This window comes from Channa argus, chromosome 20, assembly GCF_033026475.1.
Source record: "Channa argus isolate prfri chromosome 20, Channa argus male v1.0, whole genome shotgun sequence".
NCBI classification, from domain to species: Eukaryota; Metazoa; Chordata; class Actinopteri; order Anabantiformes; family Channidae; genus Channa; species Channa argus.
Genome location: NC_090216.1, coordinates 20,602,078 through 20,623,832, shown reverse-complemented (window position 1 = coordinate 20,623,832; position 21,755 = coordinate 20,602,078). Strand labels below are relative to the sequence as shown.

The 21,755-nt window shown below is 38.5% G+C and overlaps 1 protein-coding gene across 24 annotated transcripts in view; it reads left to right on the top strand.

Annotated features, from left to right (window-relative positions):
• rbfox1 (RNA binding fox-1 homolog 1) overlaps positions 1 to 21,755 on the top strand; it is a 334,608-nt gene that overhangs the window by 200,526 nt on the left and 112,327 nt on the right. The gene's annotated exons all lie outside the window — the stretch shown is intronic.

Here is a 21,755-nt window from a genome sequence, read left to right as displayed (position 1 = left end):
TTGCATATTCCTCAAAATATGATAGATATGATAAAATAAATAGATAGCTCAAATTTTGTCTGACCTGTTTTTTGTTTGTGTTGACCTGTAGGCTTCCTCAGAATCAACCGTGTGGGACCACAAGCCATACTACCAAAACACAAACTTAAATACACTGGGCTCAGGTCTAGTTGGAACATGACCACACTCAAACACACTCTTGGGCATAGGTTGGGTTCAGAAAGAAATGTGCACCCTCATCCATACTCTAAATTACTTTCCCTGTATATTGAATACTTCTGTCTGAATCCTGTGAACAGATACTGTATTTGTAGGTCTGTGTCCTATAAGAGATGTTTATGTGTGAGGTTACATTTGCTGAACATGCAGTGATTCTTTATACTTGTCACACCATCATTACTTGCATATTTTCAACTATGAGTTGTGTTATTACCTAATTATGGTACAGATCAACATAATTATGTTTGGAGTAAAACTATGTGGCAGCTCTTTTCTAAACAAATTTAACACTTTTTTCTCCTCTATCCTCAAGCTATCCAGACTACGTATTGTTAGCACATCAACTTTTACCCTGATAAGTCTGACAATGTCAGCATCTGTAAAAAGCCACTGAACTGCTAGTTTGTTCTCTCTATCTATTATATTTCACCAGTATGGGCCATATTGTCAGAGCTGCTTCCTCCTCTAATGTTACCCATAATATTAAATAGAATTCTAAAGTTGTGTTTGCTGGCCTGTTTTCTCAAGTAAGGACTGCATAATTTTCTCTCTTTAGTTTTGGATAAAATGCCAGCCTCACTTCACTCTCCTCTCCTACCTCTTGCAGCCAACACTCTGGGAAATCTCATCTCATTCCTTCCTTCCATCATCGTCTCCCACTGACAGTTTGCTGTCATCCTGTTTTAAAATTCTAGTGGGTGTGTGCTTGTGTGCTTACAATTTTTAATAGTTAACTAATATCTGGTTGTGTACCTGCTTATTTTTAACCTGCTTGTATTGAAAACTGTACAACTATCTGTATGACACAATACTTTTAATAACTTAAGTATTTGTCTCTGCTTCCAGTTGCTTTTTTCTTCTCTCTCCATTTACTCCAAACAATAGGGAGGTAGGCAGTCACCCGCCCTTGACCTGGCACTGTCCCCCAGCACTTGCTCTATTGGTATTTTTTTTGTTTTTTGTTTTTCTTTGGTTTATTTTTTGGGAAGTTCTAATTTGGCTTCTAAATGACATTGAACTGCAACTGAATTTATCAGTTACGCAGTGAGTGAGTCTCATTGAAGTAATTTTACAACAGTCTCAATTGGTACCCACGCCTCTTCCTGGGCACCTCATATGTGTAAAGTACTACCTAGTTTTATTCGATCCCATTTGTTTGCAGCATTCATACTCCTACATAATAGGTTTTAAACATATGTTTTACCTCTATGCAGATAATATTCAATTATACATTACATTCAATCATCAAAATACCCTAATGTTTTAGGGTCAGGCACCTGTCTACATTAGATGTTTACAGCAGCCTTCTGTAACCACCATCTCAACTGTTCTTTAGTAGAGGGTTATCTCTTGTTAGACATTTTGAAGCCATGACTCCTAACCACGCTGTCACACTACCAGTCACAGATCCCTCAATCAGTGAAAAATGCCAGCCTTTTTTAGTGTAAATGAGGTGTAGTCACTCAGTACACTATGGTGTGCAAGACACAGACAAAAGTTCTCCAGTTGTGTGATGGTAAAAGTTGAAAAAAGGGTTTTTGTAATTTGGTTTAGAAAATACCATTTCTAAAATTAAATTGTGGACATAAATTGCTGAATTATCGTTATGATAGCATCACTACTTGCAGAATTACTTCTTTGTAATTATTAAGTTTGAAAATCCTACAGCTCCGAAGATCCAGGATTGTTCCTGTAGAGGGATATAGTGGACTGATTATATGTTTAAATGCTGTCATGTAGCTATAGCAAAAAAACAAAACAAAACTAAACTAAAAAAAATTAGGCACACTAGCTTAAGGGGTGTTCACTTGGGAAATGTATGTATATTCTCATTTGAGTTTCCAAGGTTGTGAGGTGGCTGCTGCTTGATGTTTTTTCAGGCAACGTCACAACAACACATCACACACTGTATATGCCACACTGCCATTTTAACAATATTAAAAGGCTAAGCTTAATTAAATGTAATGAAAACTAGTTTAGATTTATGTCATGTTGATGCATTAACTATGCTTCAACCAGTACGCTCCTGGGTGGTAGGAAAAACACATTTGAAAATTATAGCACTATTTGCATGAAGAAATAGTTTTTAGAATTGTAAGTTTGTAGGCACATACTGTAATATTTACTGGGCTGATTGTTCCCCCTGATGCCATAAAATGTACTTTCTATTTGCTAAACGAGGCATTTGAACTTTTTGTTTCTCTCTTAGCATTTTTAAGTCAACATTTAAGTCATGCTCTAAAAATAAATAAATGAATTTAATTAAAAGAGTAAAGTGGAGCTTCTAGTTTTATATAAGTGTAATACTAATAATTAACACATTTTTATTTCAACAATGTGTGCTTTAGAAAATTTCTGTAGCTGGATGATAAACATACATTCTTATCCTAAATCACTTGACTTGTCAAACAATTGTGTAGAAATTAGCTGCGATTTAAGTCATTAAAACTTCACAGGCCAAGTTGTATTGACAGAATCTTAACTGGCTGCAGTAGACAGTTTAGGTTCTTCAATTCAGAGAGTTGGTTCTTCATTCTAAAGCTTAACTTACAGCTGCAGCTTTTATAGTCATTTTGTACCAACATCAACACACAGACTGAGGTTGCTCCAACTAGGACTAAAAAAAGGACTAAAAACACATAATGTTTTCACCATGTTTGAATTGCAAAACATTGCATTTTTTTGCTATGCATGCTGGGAGGACTACAACTAGGTTAGTTTAGTTTATTGAAAAACTTCCTACATTTTAACTGAGTGAACTTGTGGAATTATATTAACTCAACTCATTGCAAATCAAAAGACTTCAAGACATACATAAAGAATGTTTTGCTTGAAAAAATGAATAATCATCATTAAAAAACATCTGATTCATTTATATTATTTGAAATCTACATATGAGGTAAACATTTAACAGTGTTCATTTGCCAGCACTCCCTGTGCTCCTATAGAGCTGAAATCTGTACCAGGGTTAGGGTTTAAAAACTTGAATTTGAATTAAAAAAATGTACAAGCCTGGTAAATTTAAATTTTAAATGTTAAAGCCTAATTAAATTCATGAAATAGCGTGATATTTGTATGGAGAAATCTCAAACTACATATGACATTTTATGATATTTTATTTTACAGTTTTGTTTCCTACAAATGAAGTTGTGTAGCAATAACTGTATGTGTGCCTGTGTGTGTTACTGATATGGCTGAATGAATGTGTATGTCCTGTCCCGAGGTGCTGTTACATTTGCTGTTCACTGCACATGCCCATTTCATCACTCTGTCTGTCTGTCTCAAACACACACACACGAGTCCATGGTTGTGTTCATGTAATGACACACAAGCACTACACGGATGAATGAAGTGGAAGATGGAAAGAGAGAGCAGAGAAAGGAAAGGATGAAGAAAGCGGATTTAAAAGGAGAGAGAATAGAGAAGTAGGCCAGGGGCAACCAACTCAAAAATACATTTCCATATATTGTTTAGAAAGGCAGGTAGACAGGAGAGGTGACAGTGTCGCTGGGCCATACAGAATGTTTAATTATGCTGTTCTCAACAGGCTCAAAGTCACTACATGACAAATTTGTTTTTTAGATAGTTACACATACTTTATTTTGACGCTGCCTATACTCAGCTCACTTTTCAAATCTCTATACAAGATCCAAGACTTGGATTATTACAGAAAAGTGTGCAGTGTCTTAATAGTTAGACAAAACCACTGTACCTTACCCCTAAGTAGTGCTTTTGTTTCCTAAACACTTACATTAGAAACTTGATTTTAAAGTCTTTAAATTTGACTGTAAGGTCAACTCTGTGTTTCATTTTTATTTTTCCATTAGTTTTGAATTGCTTGAGTGTAGATATTTAATTTTTAATATTAATTATTTTAATATTATTATTTCATATTTAATCAGAATGCAGGAAGGTAGAGCGGTTGTCCACCAATCTCACAGTTGTTGGTTCAATCCCCACCTCCTCGAGTCACATGTCGAAGTGAGCAAGACATTGAACCCCTACTTAGTTGCTCCTGGTGAGTGTTGGCCAGCTGCATAGCAGCTCCCTGATCAGTGTGTGAGTGTGAATGGGTGAATAAGATTCAGTGTAAAGCGCTTTGAGTGCCAATAGGTACAAAAGTGCTATATAAGTGCAGTTAGTTTCAATTCAACTTTATTTATATAGCACCAGGAAAAACTCCCTTTAACAGAAGAAACCTCCAGCAGAACCAGGCTCAGGGTGGACGGCCATCTGCCTTGACCAGTTGGGGTGAGTGGAAAGTGGAGAGATAAAAGAAAAGAGCAACAAAAGCAACAACAAAACATCAGGCGGGTTGGTAGGATCAGTAGCTGCACGCTGGAAAACACAGCTTTAAAGCCTGGGGACACCTGCAGAAAGGGACAGAGAGAGGGAGACAGAGAAGGAGAAAGACAACTACCAAATGATGTGACTTTTTTTCTTTCTGAGTTTAAATGTAATTTTGGTAAATAAAGTTACAGTTTTGTGTTCTTCACATTTTCTGAACACATATGACCCTAATGGTCTTGACTGCAGCATTGGCATAAAATTTTAAAAAATTGAATTTCAAAATAAATATAATTATAATTTGAAAAAGATAACACATAATTAATACATTATCTAGTGGCACCACAGATTTAAATATAAAGATAGCTCTGGGAAATGTATCTGTTGACACTGCCACCATGACTGTACACAGGGTTTTAAAAAAATACAAAGATCCAAAAAGTGTAGCATAGCCTCAACTGTAGGTTATAACAATTAATCGAAAAATAATTGCATATTGTACCCGTAAAGTTTGCTGCAAATAGATATTTTCAAAAAGTAATACTCGTATCAGCATAGGAGTGGACACATGGTACTGATGGTACTGAATTAGGAAGGATAAATGGCAAAGTCACATACATATAACATGTCCCTTATCTTTTCATCCTGATAAGAATTTGTCCAGATATTAGTAACTGGGCGAGATTTACAATAAATATAGAAGTTTTGTCAGTCCTACTGACTGATCCTTTTTTTTTTGACTCTGGTGGCTGGTTTAGTGTGGAGCCAACTAGCAGATTCCACACTACTCCAGAACTTACTCAGTTATTACGATCCATGTAAAAACAGGTAAAATGGTTAGTGTAACAGACAGCTGTTGCTTTGGCATAGTCAAAACAATTTGAATAGTCTCTACAGTTAAAACTACGCTAAAGTAAAAGAGTCCACCTAAAAGACATTCTCCTCACCTGTGATCCATCTCCTTACCCCTGCAGCTGCTGCTGCTGTGTGTGTGTGTGTGTGTGTGTGTGTGTGTGTGTGTGTGTGTGTGTGTGTCGCAGCTCTACCCCCTCTATAAGACAGAGGCAGACAGCATCAGAAACACCACAACTATAACTTCACATCTGTTAATCTCACTTAATGCACTCTATGCACTATAGTCCATAGAAAGTGCTGAGAATTAGTCAGCAGGTTTCCTCAGTCACTTGAGCGCAACACAGGTAAGGCAACAGTTCATCAGAGAATGAACTTTAACAGCATCAAAAACATTAGGGGCATTAACAGGAATTTGCCTTGGTACGTTATTATCACTTTAACACTAACAAGCTCTAGCACTTACTAGTACTAGAGCTTGTTATATTATCTAGTAATACTGGAGTACTTACTAGATAATATTTTATTTTAACTAACAAGCTCTAGTACTTACTTCTAAATTTTTAATGTGATCAGGTCAGTGAGTTGTTGTTTTTATTGAACAGCACACATATATAAAGTTAACATATCCTGGGCATAGTAGGCAGTACTTTCTCTTCCTCTTTCCTTCACCTTTTTCCCTTTATCTTTTTTCTCTCAGTCTCTACAAATTGTGCAGTATTTCTCTCCATCCCAAAACTGAGCATAAATTGATGCCTTTGTGTTTGATCAGTTCCATTTATTTTATATGCAAATGTTATTGGCTTCCCTCAGATGTAAAAAAAAAAATAAAAATAGTGATACTTCATATATTAGTAACAGTAACAGGGATACCGGTACTGGTACTTCTGTTTTTAGAGTCATTGTCCTGCTGTCTCAACTGAGCTGTCACTGATGGACAGCAACTCTGACATTATCCTGTAAAATACCTAGATAAGCTTTGGAATATTTTCACCACCATGACCAGAAACTGTCCAGGCCCTGAGGCAGCAAATGCTCAAATCATTATGCTCCCTTTACTGTACTTCACTGCTAGGAGGATGTTGTCATGTTTTACAGTTGGAATAAATTTCAGTTTTTACACCTACATAATCTGCACAAAAGAAAACACAACTAAGTAAATTCACTGAAAGACTGAATTGTTTGGTAAGAGCATTACAAATGGCATGTCACTCACCAGACAAAAATAGAGGTAGACCAATACAAATCCTTGTGGAGTGGCTGTAGAAATTCTAGACTAACTTTCTTCAAATTAAAAGAAAATTAAAGCAACAAGTTATTTAATTGACCATCTCTTCTTCATGCAATATTCTGGATTTTGTTTCTACTCCACATCTTGGTCGACTCAGTATGTTATTATTATGTGATATTGTGTGCTGCTATTTCATTTGCTTATGGTTAGGTTTAGAGATTGAGAAATCAAATTGGTTTAAATTAGGAAAGAATATGGGATGAGTAAACATACTCAAACAACTTGACTAATGGGACTGTATTATAAAATCCAACTAGCTTGTACAAACAAATAGGCAAAAATGATCAACACAAACCTTGGGTCCAACGACTTATAAAGATGTGACTTTTTGTGACTAAAGTAACAACAATGGCTAATTATCTGGTTATTATAAAGTTTATTGTGTAAGTGTATTTTGTCATCCATGCACCTACCCTAACCTCCCTAAAGACTATCGATTATAAAATACATCATCAGATGTAATTTTTTTAAACACTTTTGAAATTTAATAATATATAATACTTTAATTACACTGATTTTTGCCCTCTTGCCCTCCCACATACACATATATTTACAGATATATTTATTTCAGCGTTGACTAGATTCTGTTTGTTCAACAGAATTGTACTGAGAATCATCTTGGCACTGAAGCTGGCTTCATGTTGGTTTCTGCAACCAGTTTTGAGCCAGTATACCTGGAATGAATCCCATTAATCTAAAATGTAATACACAGGCTGTTGTGCTAGATTAAGTCTGCTGCTTGCCCAGCACAGAAAACACACACAGTGTCTTGTTTTCATTTTATTTTAGTAAAGTTTTCCCACATTTTTCTTACAAGTATATTACCATATTGTATGTTTGTGTGTAGCTCTGTATGAGTATGTCCTCAGCTGTATTCATTTTGGGTGAATGCCTAAAATGCACCTACCTGCATTAATATAACATGATGCTGGCACATCCCCCATCGCTCACTGTCCTCTGGGATCTCCCAACATGTAGGTCAGAGCTATAAAGCCATATACACTTTCAACATACCCCCACACACTTTTTATTTTGTAGAAGCTATTTCTGTTTGTACTGATTAAACTGGGATATTAGGCACATTTAATTTACTAGTTACTGCCCTATGTTTGCCTTCTTTATGCTAAGCTAGGATTATATATCCCAATTCATGCTCTGTACATTTAAATTTCCTAAGAATCTCTTTTAAATACATATTTTGTTTGTGCTTTGTCACATGTAATGTCTTTACACATTAGAAACAGAGCTAATTCATAATAAAAATAAGCAAAAATTAACACACCAGAAATACTCACATCAAACATGATGTGACTATGCAAATATGTACTGTAAAAGAAAAAGAAAATCACACTTTAAAAGTAGTTTACCATGAAGCCATAGTTTCTTATAGTGACCATAGTGACTAAGAAAAATGGATGCATCCCCTACTGAAAAAAAATTCACTAATTTGTACAGTAAACGTAGCTCTAGCAGTTCCTTTCAGAATTACTTCAGAATGTCTGTGGGACAGTATCACTGGTTTTTGGTCGTGCTGACACAAAATTTGGAGATGCTTTACTTTTCTTTAATTATTTAAATTATTACTTTAATTGATGAGTCAGTAGGTTTAGCTGACATGCTTAAATTACTACTAAATATTCCACAGTCAACTATCAGTGGTATGCTAACAAAGTGGAAGCGATTGGGAATGACAGCAACCCAGCCACGAAGTGGTAGGCCACGTAAAATGACAGAGCGGGGTCAGTGGATGCTGAAGTGCATAGTGTGCAAAGGTCTCCAACTTTCTGCAGAGTCAATCGCTACAGACCTCCAAAGTTCATGTGGCCTTCAGATTAGCTCAAGAACAGTGCGTAGAGAGCTTCATGGAATGGGTTTCCATGGCCAAGCAGCTGCATCCAAGCCATACATCACCAAGTGCAATGCAAAGCATTGGATGCAGTAGCGTTCTCTGGAGTGATGAATCACGCTTCACCATCTGGCAATCTGTCTGGGTTTGGCGGTTGCCAGGAGAACGGTACTTGTCTGACTGCATTGCGCCAACTGCGCTGGGTGTGGCCCCTTAGTTTCAGTGAGAGGAACTGTGAATGCTTCAGTATACAAAGAGATTTTGGACAATTCCATGCTCCCAACTTTGTGCGAACAGTTTGGGGATGGCCCCTTCCTGTTTCAACATGACTGCGCACCAGTGCACAAAGCAAGTTCCATAAAGACATGGATGAGTGAGTTTGGTGTGGAAAGCCTTCCCAGAAGAGTTGAAGCTGTTATAGCTGCAAAGGGTGGGCCAACGTCATATTAAACCCTATGGATTAAGAATGGGATGTCACTAAAGTTCATATGGGTCTAAAAGCAGGTGAGCGAATACTTTTGGCAATACAGTGTATGTATGTATGTGTCTGTGTATTTATATGTATATGTATATATACATATATATATGTGAACACAGAGTGACATATAAGAGCAGAGGGAGAAGCACTCAGGTGAACATCTTGTGTAGACATAATCTGAAAGAGATCAGTGACTGTAAAGTATTGGTACGGGAGAGTGTAGCAAGACAACACAGGATGGTGGTGTGTAAAATGACTCTGGTGGTGAGGAAGATGAAGAGAACAAAGGCAGAGCAGAGGATGAAGTGGTTAAAGTTGAAAAAGGAAAAATGTAGTGTTCAGGGAGGAGCTGTGAAAGACTCTAGTTGGTCAGGAGGTGCTTCCAGATGACTGAACCACCTCAGCTAATGTGACCAGTGACAGGTAGGAGGGTACTCGGTGTTTCATCTGGAAAGAGGAAAGTGTACAAGAAGACTTGGTGGTGTAACAAAGAAGTTCAGCAGTGTATACAGGGAAAGAAGTTAGCTAAGAAGAAGTGGGACACTGAGAGGGCTGAAGAGGGTAGACAGGAGTACAGGGAGATGCAGCGTAAGGTGAAGGTACAGGTGGCAAAGGCCAAACAAAGAGCCACGAGGGCTTGTATGTTAGGTTGGACACTAAAAAGCCTGTACAAAAGTGGATTTGTACAGGTTAGTGAGGCAGAGAGATAGAGATGGGAAGGATGTGCAACAGGTTAGTGTGATTAAAGATAAGGATGGAAATTTATCTACAAGTGCCAGGAGTGTGATGGGAAGATGGAAGGAAAACTTTGAAGAGTTGATGAATGAAGAAAATGAAAGAGAACGAAGAGTAGAAGAGGTGACTGGTGTGGAGCAGGAAGTAGCAAAGATTATTAAGAGTGAAGTGAGGAGGACGTTGAAGAGGATGAAGAGTGGAAAGGCAGGTGGTCCTGATGACAAACCTGTGGAGGTATGGAAGTGACTAAGAGAGGTGGCAGTAGAGTTTCTGACTAGTTTGTTTAACAAGATCTTGGAGAGTGAGAGGATGCTGAGGACTGGAAGAGAAGTGTACTGGTGGGGAGATGTGAGATGTGGGAGATGTGCAGAGCTGTGGCAACTACAGAGGAATAAAGTTGATGAGCCAAACAATGAAGTTGTGGGAAAGAGTAGTGGAAGCTCGGCTAAGGGCAGAGGTGAACATTTGTGAGCAGCAATATGGTTTCATGCCTAGAAAGAGTAAAACAGATGCAGTATTTGCTTTGAGGATGCTGAAGGAGAAGTACAGAGAAGGTCATAGGGAGTTGCATTGTGTCTTCGTAGATTTAGAGAAAGCGTATGACAGGGTGCAGAGAGAGGAGCTGTGGTATTGTATGAGGACGTCTGGAGTGGCAGAGAAGTATGTTAGAGTGGTGCAGGACATGTATGAGAGCTGTAAGACCAGGGTGAGGTGCTGTAGGTGTGACAGAGGAGTTCAAGGTGAAGGTGGGTCTGCATCAAGGATCGGCTCTGAGCCCCTTCTTGTTTGCTCTGCTGATGGACAGGCTGACAGATGAGGTTAGACAGGAATCTCCATGGACTATAATATTTGCAGATGACATTATGATTTGTAGTGAGAGCAGGGAGCAGGTGGAGGAAAATCTAGAGAGGTGGAGGTCTGCTCTGGAAAACAGAGGAATGAAGCTTAGCCACAGCAAGACAGAATACATGTGTGTATATGAGAGGGACCCAGGTGGAACGGTGAGGTTAGAGGTAGCAGAGGTGAAGAAGGTGCAGGACTTTAAGTACTTAGGGTAAATGGTTCAGAGCAACGGTGAGTGTGGAAAAGAGGTGTAGACGCGAGTGCAGGCAGGTTGTAACGGGTGGAGAAAAGTGTCAGGTGTGTTGTGTGATAAATGAGTATCAGCGAGAATGAAAGGAAAGATGTTCAAGACAGTGGTGAGACCAGCAATGTTGTTTACCTTAGAGACAGTGGCACTGAAGAAAAGACAGGAAGCAGTGCTGGAGGTAGCAGAGCTTAAGATGTTGAGGTTCTCTTTGGGAGTGACGAGGATGAACAGGATCAGGAATGAGGACATCAGAGGGACAGCTCATGTTAGATGTTTCGGAGATAAAGTCAGAGAGGACAGATTGAGGTGGTTTGGACATGTTCAGAGAAGAGACTGTGAATATATCGGTAGATGGATGCTGAGGTTGGAGCTGCCAGGTAGGAGGTCTAGAGGAAGATCAAAGAGGAGATTTATGGATGTAGTGAGAGAGGACATGAAGTTAGTTGGTGTGAAAGAAGAGGATGCAGAGGACAGACATATGAAACTGATATTAAACTGAGACATATGATTCGCAGTGACGACCCCTGAAAGTGAACAGTCGAAAGGAAAAAACGATGTGAAGATTGTGAAGCCTAGTGCTTCTGCGCTAGTGACTGATGACACACGACAGTGTAAACAAGTGAATCGATGTTGCTTTCCACATCGTATTTATTTATTTACTTTTTATTCAGACAGTTCCCGCTACCAGCTGTGTGTGTCTACCCTCTCTTACTGTGTCTTACTCTGCAGTGACATAATTACAGCCAAAAAAAAAAAAAAATATCTGATGGCAAATGATCAAGCCAAGAAAATCATGCTGTATATAGCTTAGATATTTTAAATTAAATCATCTAAACCTCTGCATCACTTTAAATATTATTAACAAGAAGCCACTCTGTGTTTCTTTGTGTAAATAAACTGCATGTTTTCATAAAATACAGAATAAATGATATGTGTGACAAAATGCACAAATGAAAAAAGGTGGGCCATTTCAAGAACACCATCCAGGTGAAAGTCAACAAGAGATGACATCTTTACAGTGACATTTGTACAAGACCAGGTAAAAGTGCATCTGTTCTGAGCAGAACAACAAAAGGAAAACCTCCAAATGACTGCTGAGGAAATCATAAGAGGTCTTTTGGAAACAAGGTCTGTGGAACGGTTTAAATTGAGGTCTTTACCATGATCATAAAAGTTGTGTTTAAGGAAAACTCACGGTATTTGTGGTTGCTAACATTCAAAAGGCTACTCGGAAGATATTTCTGTATGTTGTCCATGATCACATGGACATGTGACCAGGAAAAGCCAGAGGTGAGCTCCAGGATTGTGTGGCAGCCACTGACACAGGAAACACAGGAAGGATGGATTCTACTAAATATCTACAACAAAGTGAAAAGTCCTCTTGAGCAACACTGGAAATCTGTGGGTAGATCTATAACATACTGTGTGGGCAACCAAACCTAAACTATCTCAGAACCTGAAATAATCTGCAGGGGGAGCAGCTAAAAAAATCTACATCAATAACAGCATGACTCTAAGGTGGCTATTAATAGCCTTCTTCTGAACACACACATATACTGTAACAGGGGTGGTGGGTTAGCAGTTTTTGTTAAGTCATGTTCTCTGAATGCGCCTTAAGGTCTAAATGTATTCCAATGATATGTTCAACATTAGCAGCTGTAGGGAGGAAATGGCACCCTAACTGTGGTAGCCCTGCCCTGAACAATTAACAAGTATCTAAGGTGTATGGTTGTTTAGCAGACCCTATCTGACCCTATTACTAACTTATAACTATTAAAGATGCTCCAAGGTCCACGCTACTAGTTTTAATTGTACAAAAAACGCAACAAAAAAGACATCATTTTGGGTCCTTTTAAACCATAGCAAAATAACACAACTTAGTAAATGCACACTCACTCTTCCGTGGGGGGGTAGGGTGAGCCCAGCAACTCTACTTAGTGATAAGGTAAGAAGCTCAGACAGAGCTAGAAAGAGCTTGGATTAGAGCTGCTGCTCCTTCGTTTCAAAAGGAAACAGTTAAGGATGTTTGGGCATCAAATCAGGATGCCTCCTGGGTGCCTTCTTAAAAATGTGTTACAGTCTAGGATAGACTGTAAGACATATATGTCAGCTGGCCTGGGAAAGCCTCAGGACCACCCATGAGGAAGTGGAAAACACTGAGAGTTCTGTCGGAACTACTGTGCTTTACCTGCTGCCAACATGACCCACATTTAGATAAGCAGAGGTAAAAGGGAATTTGGAAATCCCATATAATGCCAAGGAATAGAGTTAAAGATAGACTGAGTACCTGCTTTATGGCTTTATTTGCAAAAACAGCCTAGATAAAAGCTATTCATTCACAGAGGAATAAATGCAGAACTGCTGCCAGAGCCACCCAGCCTCAATACTGTACCTTATAGACTTAATTAAAACATATTCTGACCCAGAAAATGCTACATCCATACTGAGGCATCTAGACTCTATTTGCCAGTGTTACTGTGTCAGTTATCAACGTACAGGTCTTACAGTGAAGTTTAATGGAATCCCTGACGCTTCAATTTTAGATGAGTAAAGCAATAACATAAAAAGGGAATGTACAAAGGTGGATGGCACAACACACAGAACTCTCCCACAGTAGACCAGGGTTCAATCCTATGGGAGATGTATGCTCAAATAATGGACGTTACACAACATGATGCATGTGATTACTATAGTAAAAAATTATGTGTATGATGTTGTCACTCTAATTGGCCTTTTTTGCACAGTTTGTTCTCTAACATAGACTTACAATGAAGTTGTTTTCCCTAACTCTAATGCAGTTTTGTGCGTACTTAAAGACACTCCCATGGCGTCAAATGGTGGCAATCCTGGAGCATCTAATAGTGACACACAAGTGTATCTGTGGTGTCAATATGATAAACCAAAGGATTTTAAAAAGTGGCACAATTTAATCCCTTGGGATGTGTCCTTATCTAATGCTGTGGAATGAGAACCTGTTTGTTATGAGCACTGATCTACAAAACTACATATTTCGGTAGTCAAACCTGCCTTCCAATATCTCATCTCTATTGCTTTAGCACCCCGTACACTCCAACAAGTGGTTTATGTTTCAGGAACCCTGAACCAGAACCATTATAGGAAAGGATGCCTGTGCATTTTGTGCACACATTTTTACTGAAAAATAAGCAATGACTGTATTAAAAAGCCCTATACTGTAGGGCTCAAAAACATTCTTGTTATAATCATTCATCACTTATTTTAAGTTTGCTACACTTCTAAAATCATCAAAATATTTTTTGAGTGGTAAAGTTGCTGGGTGTTCAATCTGCAAAAAAAAAGAAAAACCTCCATACAAATAAGTGATATCTAGATATCAAAAATAGTAAGTTTCACCACATATTCTGCCAGCAGGAATTAAAGAAACAGAAGCCTGATGTTGTCTATAACCCTGAGAGAACACCTAACAAACTTATATCACACTATGAGCCATTAATAATCCAACATGCATCCAAACACAAAGACAAAACAGGAAAGTAACAGAGTAGGACATCGCTTTTATACTGATCACAGTGCTTTATTTTTACTTTAAATCTCGATTCTTTTCTTGTGGTTTTTACACCAGGAGGGACAGAGGCCAGAATAAAAACATTAACATCAATTCTTCTTCTCTTTCCCCACATTGTCTTTCTCCCTCTATATGTGTTTTTCTTTTAAATGATTTATACATAAAATCTTAAGAACCACAATAGGCAATATTAAGTTGAACCCTTGACCTTCAACAACAATATTTTCTGATTTTTTTAATGGGGCAAGAGAACAGAGAATTGAGTCAAATAATCAGTACAGTGTGTGTTCATGCTAGTGAAGGAAAATGCAGTGCAACACTCTGATTCATGAACATTTTACACATCAGTGTCAGTTGACTTATTATGAGGAGTACTACTCTTTTCTGTGAAATTGCCATAATGCCACAATGTCTTTTAAAATGGCTGAAGATGTCATAGTGATGTCATCCATATTATCTACTGTAAACTCAGCAAAAGAGACAAATAAAATATGTGTCCATGTTAAAAGCTGGGAGCATGAGGTAAATTCTGGGTATTTAACAAATAGATCAACATAATTATTCTGTTGTGGGAAATGAAATGTGTGGAAGTTGGCCTCTATTTTAGATTAGCTAAATGTCTCAGTTCAGTGTAGAGTCTTTCATCATCTGTCTCTAGTGTGTTTCCCAACTGTATGCAACTGTAGTATTAAATCACAGGAGTATTGTGGTGCAGGTGAATATGATTGAGTAATTTTTTAGATATACAATAGTTGTAAGAAGCATATATTCATTTTTAGTTTTGCTCTACTCTTGAAACATATAAAAGATATAGATAACCACCAGACTGACACCTAAACCGTGTTTGCCACTTGCTAAAAGAAAGATTTCTTGAAGAGAAGTCAGTCAGATACAGTATAGTGGTGTAGTTTAGAGGGTGGGGTAGAATGAAGGGTAGAATGAAAAAAGGGGGGTCAGGCAAGTGGCAGACTCACAACCTCATTATGTCTGTTGGAATTTTAACTCCTTTTGATGATTTAGTAAGAAGTGGGGTTGGAGTGGAGAGAGTGTAGGGGGAGAGATGTGTTTTCTCCTCTGTCCATGACAATTTCAATCCACCACTCACAATCCCTTCCCCTGCTGTCCCCATGACAGAGAAGAGAGAGAGAGAGAGAGAGAGAGAGAGAAGAAAGAGAAGTGAGTGTCTTTAATTTAGAGGGATCCCGAATGCGTGAAATCCTTTATGCTATCTGGGTCACAGTGTGCCTTACAGGCTGAAGAAATACACACACAGAGACGCTGTGTGTCAGTCGGCTGGTTTGTTCATTCACTTATTTTTGGAGTGTCTCCTTCTCTCTCTGTTATGTGTTGAGGAAAGTTATGGTATCTGTGATGTATATACTATAGTTGCACTCATAAACCATGTAGAATGGTGGGAGCCAAGCATTCAGCAATAGAGCTGAGTGCAGAAGCAGGTTTCATCTTAAGTAAATTTAAAATTATCTCACTCCACTTTCAGACAGTATCATGTACACTACATGGCCAAAAGCAGAAAAAAATCCAGGTATTAATGTCTATAAACTCCTATCTGTAATTTCATATATTAGTTACAATTTGAGTTAATTTAATTGCAAGCAGCACATTTCAGATTGATTTAAAATAAAATATAAAAAATTAAGTGAAATTGCAAATGCAGCAATTCAGTGCTACCTCATACACTCCGACACTTCCCTTAATGGAAGAAAAAATTAATTTACAAGACTCTTTTTCTGACACTTATTTTTCTCTGTCTCTCTCTTGATCACTCTCTCTCTCACACACACATAGACACACACACAAACAGGCACCAGCGTCCAACACACACAGAGCTGCAGAGACAGATTTCTGACCAAGGTAACAAACTGACCTTTAACCTGTCTTCAAAAGAAAAAACCTTTCCTTTCCTAATCCATGTCTCTTGGAAACCCTTACTGTGCCACTGAATCTTCTCTAGCTGAACATCCATCCATCCATTACCTTAACCTCTTATCCTGTGTAGGTGGCAGGGAGGGCTGGGGCCTATCCCAGCTGTCATTGGGCAAAAGGTGAGATCTATTCTGGACAGGTCTCTAGTCTATCTCGGGGCCAACACAGCGAGACATACACGGACAGACAACCATTCACACTCACATTAACACCAGGACACCCAGTTTTCTCCTCTACAAGTTGACCACCACTGATTTCTATTTAAGAATTGAACTATCAGTAACTGATATATACATATTTCGATAGGTAGATAGATACTTTATTCATCACAATGTGAAATTCCCAAATGATGATATGACTACCTTACAGAACAACATTGGAGTCAAAATTTAGAAACGAGTTTTAATCTTCCAATTATACTATTTTGACATTATTTTGATAAAACCAACTAGAAATTTGACCAAGGTTAAAGTTTTGATTAATATGCATGTTTGCTTTGTTTTTGTATGCATTTTGATGTAAGTGTGGTCATGTCCACTCTCTTTAATTTAATTATTTTGTTGTTGTAATCCTATCATGTAAAACTGCTTTAATGTTTTGATAAGCTTGTAAATTTTATATCCCTGTGACTCAAACAACCACCAGAGAGCAAAACATTTGTTCCATACTGGGCAAAGTAAAATAATCTACTCTAGTAGCAATTCAAAGTTTATTGCATGTTTCTGCCTGATGAAGTTGACATCTTTTACATAGTATTTCTTGTGTTACTGCAAGCAGCCTTAACATTTTAGAAGTGAAAGCACTTGAAGAAATAAATAGTCTAAACAACTGCAATTCCACAAGTGGCCACAGGGTGGTGTGCTTATGAGGATTTACAATTCAATATAAAAAAAAATGCAAAAAAATTGCACAAGAACTGTTCCGCAAATGGACACGTCAAGGCCAAACACATAAAAGAAAATCTTTTTTTTAAATTGCAATTTCGTGAAAATATTTTTTTAAATTGCAATTTCGTGATGCTCCAGGAAGGGGGATTAAAGGCTTATGTGTTTTTCCTAAAGAAAAGTAGTTGCTAAAAGCCAGCAGCTACAGCTGCTTGCAGCCTTCGCCACTGCGAGATCAGAAGCCCTGAACATTTTAGAAATGAAAGCGCTTGAAAAGAAAAGTATTTAAACAATTGTAGTTTCATCCAGTGACAATATAGAGGCCATGCTGTAATATTTGGCAAAAGTTCTGCACTTATATAGCACTTTTCTACCTATTGGCACTCAAAGCCCTTTACACTGCTTCTTATTTACCCATTCACACTCACAATCACACTTACTCATACACTGATGGGGGAGCTGCTATGCAGCTGGCCAACACTCACCAGGAGCAACTAAGTTGGGTTTCAGTGTCTTGCTCAAGGACACTTCAACATGTGATCGGAGGAGCTGGGGATTGAACCAACAGCTGTGAGAATGGTGGACAACTGCTCTACCTTGCTTGCGCCACAGTCGCAGCATGAAGCATTTAATCATGGGGAAGTCCACAAAGTTTTGTAACATTACTATCTGCAGCTTTAGGATATCAAGGCACAACTAAGCGGACAGAAATAAGGTTCCAAATACAAGAAATGAAATACATGTTCATTCCATGGCTCAGCCTTAATCAACATAACACAGAGTAGAGATGTCTCTCCTTTGTGTCAAAGGCCAGTTGTGGGGGTTTAGGCATTTGATAAGGCTGTCTCCTTGATGCCTTCTGTTACAGGGTTTTCAGGAAATGTCCAACTGGTAGGGGACCTCTGCCTAGAAATAAAACAGTATGGAAATATATATCAAACCTGAGTTGGGAATGCCTAGGTATCTTCCACGAGAAGCTAAATAAGGTTGCTGGGAAAAGGAATGTCTAGTCTACCCTGGAATCCTACTGCCACAGTGATCGGCCTCCAGATGAGTGGCACATGAATCTTAGATTTTTAACCACTATTTCAGCAGCTTTGCTGACATATACTATTAGTCAGATTAGAGGTTAATTTACAAAAAAAAAAAAAATACTGCATAAGTTTGGATGTTGTTTATATCTGTGCAGAGAGCATTTTCTGCATTATTACATGTTTAGTCAAAGTCCTATATTGTGCCACCCAAGGCAAATTGCACCATGAACACAGCTTCAGGGTGCTGTTTTGAATATTAGCCTGACCTTTGACCTACCTGCAAAGAGAGAATAAAAATATGTGTCATATCTATTATGTTCTTGTTATTAAGACATTCAGAACTCTTTGGCATATTTTGATTTATGTTAAGTGTTTTATGTTCAATCAATGTGCCACAAACACTCTAAACTTGTTTCAAACAATAAATGAATAAGTTCTCATAAAAAGCAGAGTCATTTAATGTGATTTGAGAGGATGCTGTCTGCATGTGTTGGCGTATGTGTGTAACTCCATACAAGTGAGTGACATCTACAGAGCCACAGATCTGGGAAATCACATAGACAGAGGACCCTCATAGGTGTATTGACATTTCTAACCCCCAAGAAATGGCCTAGTTAATTCTTGTTCACTGAAATCGATCTGAAAACTGATTAACATTCCTTCTGTCACCTGACCTGGGTTAAGCATTAAGCATGGAGTTTTAATTTCTGTGCGTCTTTGCGTCTTTGTTTATTGCAAACAGAGTAATCTACCACAGTTGTTGATCTTTTTGTTTGCAAACAATTATGATGCTGATGACAGTTGAAGTGATATAATTAAATTGTTAATGTTTAATTGATGATAATGTTTAGGCTAAAGTAATAATGATAATAACAAATAACAGGGGCGACTGTGGTGCAGGAAGGTAGAGCGGTCGGTCACCAATGTCACAGTTGTTGGTTAAATCCCCGGCTCCTTCGGTCACATGTCGAAGTGTCATTGAGCAAGACACTGAACCCCAACTTAGCTGTTCCCGGTGAGTGTTGGCCAGCTGCATAGCAGCTCCCCCATCGGTGTATGAGATTGTGAGTGTGAATGGGTAAATAATGGGTAAATAAGAAGCAGTGTAAAGCGCTTTGAGTGCCAATAGGTAGAAAAGCGCTATATAAGTGCAGACCATTTACCAAAATGCTGATCTCTCTATGGAATTCAACTTTATTTACATAGCGCCAATTCACAACAAAGTCATCTCAGGGCACTTTACAGAATAAAGTCAAGATTATAAAGATGTATAAAGAGAACCCAACAATTCCCCCTTCAGCTAGCACTAGGCAACAGTGGAGAGGAAAAACTCCCTTTAACGGAAGAAACCTCCAGCAGAACCAGGCTCAGGGTGGACGGCCATCTGCCTCGACCGGTTGGGGTGAGTGGAAAGGGGAGAGAGAAAAGAACAGAGCAACAAAAAGCAACAACAAAACATCGGGCAGATTGGTAGGATCAGTAGCTGCACACTGGAAGACACACAGCTTCAAAGCTGGGGGACACCTGCAGAAAGGGACAGAGAGAGGGGGACAGAGGAGGACAAAGACAACTAAGGGAGAGAACACACAGAATTAATGACATACAGTGGTGACAATTGCGGGGTGAGAGGAGAGGAGAGATGGTCAAGAGGAGGAAAGGAGCTCAGTGCATTGGGGGGTGGGTCCCCCAGCAGTCTAAGCCTATGGCAGCATAACTATAACTAACTATATGCTTTATTAAAGAGGAAGGTTTTAAGCCTAGACTTAAAAGTAGAGAGGTTGTCTGCTTCCTGAATCTGAACTGGGAGCTGGTTCCACAAGAGAGGAGCTTGATAGCTAAAGGCTCTACCTCCCATTCTACTTTTGGAAATTCTGGGAACCACAAGTAGGCCTGCATTCTGAGAGCGAAGTGGTCTACTGGGATGATATGGTGCTATGAGGTCTTCTATATATGATGGAGCCTGACCATTCAGAGCTTTATATGTAAGAAGCAGGGTTTTAAATTCTATTCTAAATTTAATGGGAAGCCAATGGAGAGAAGCTAGTGAAGGTGAAATATGATCTCTCTTGCTAGTTCCAGTCAGCACTCTTGCTGCAGCATTTTGGATTAATTGCAGGCTCTTTAGGGAGTTACTGGGGCATCCTGAAAGTAGGGAATTACAGTAGTCCAACCTAGAAGTAACAAATGCATGGACAAGTTTTTCGGCATCACTTTGAGACAGGATGCTCCTAATTTTGGCAATGTTCCGTAGGTGGAAGAAGGCTGTTCTAGAGATTTTTTTTATATGTGAGTTAAAGGACAGATCCTGATCAAAAATAACTCCAAGGTTCCTTGCAGTAGTACTGGAGGCCAGACTTATGCCATCTAGAGTAACAATATGGTTGGACATCATATCTCTGTGATTTTTGGGCCCAGATACTATGACTTCAGTTTTGTCTGAGTTTAAAAGTAAAAAATTGTGGGACATCCAGGCCTTTATGTCTTGTAGGCTTGAAGCTTTATTAACTGATTATTTTCATCTGGTTCCATAGATAAATATAGCTGGGTATCATCAGCATAACAGTGGAAATTTATGGAGTGTTTTCTAATAATGTTGCGTAAAGGAGACATATATAAAGTAAAAAGTATTGGTCCTAACACAGAGCCTTGTGGAACTCCATAGCTAACCTTTGTGTGCATGGAGGATTCATCATTAACATGAACAAACTGAAATCTATCAAACAGATAAGATTTAAACCAACCTAGTGCAGTTCCTGTAATTCCAATTTCATGTTCCAGTCTCTGTAATAAAATGTTATGATCAATGGTATCAAATGCAGAACTAAGATCTAACAGAACAAGTATAGAGATGAGTCCATTATCTGAGGCCATGAGATGATCGTTGGTGACTTTTACCAGTGCTGCTTCTGTACTATGATGAACTCTAAATCCTGACTGAAAGTCTTCATACAAATTATCACTATGAAGATGATCACATAATTGTTTTGCAACTACTTTTCCAAGGATTTTAGAAATAAAGGGGAGATTAGATATTGGTCTCTAATTTGCTAAGACACCTGGGTCAAGACAGGGTTTTTTAAGTAGTGGTTTAATTACAGCTACCTTATAGGCCTGTGGTACGTAGCCTGTTTCTAAAGATAGATTGATGATATCTAATATGAATGTATCTATTAAGGGTAAAGCTTCCTTGAGCAGCTTAGTTGCAATAGGGTCTAACAGACAGGTTGTTGGTTTAGATGAGGTAATAATTTAAGTTAGCTCAGAGAGATCTATGGGTAAAAAGCAGTCTAACAGGGAGTGGGGCCTTATCGATGACTCTAGCACTGCTGTACATGAAGATCTATCTGTAATTTTTGGGGGGAGGATCTGGTGAATTCTTTCTCTAATAGCTACAATTTTATTCATAAAGAAGGTCATGAAGTCATTGCTGCTCAAAGTTAAGGGAATAGTAGGCTCAACAGAACTATGGCTCTTAGTCAGCCTGGCTACAGTGCTGAACAGAAACCGCGGGTTGTTCTTGTTTTCTTCTATTAATGATGAATAATATGCTG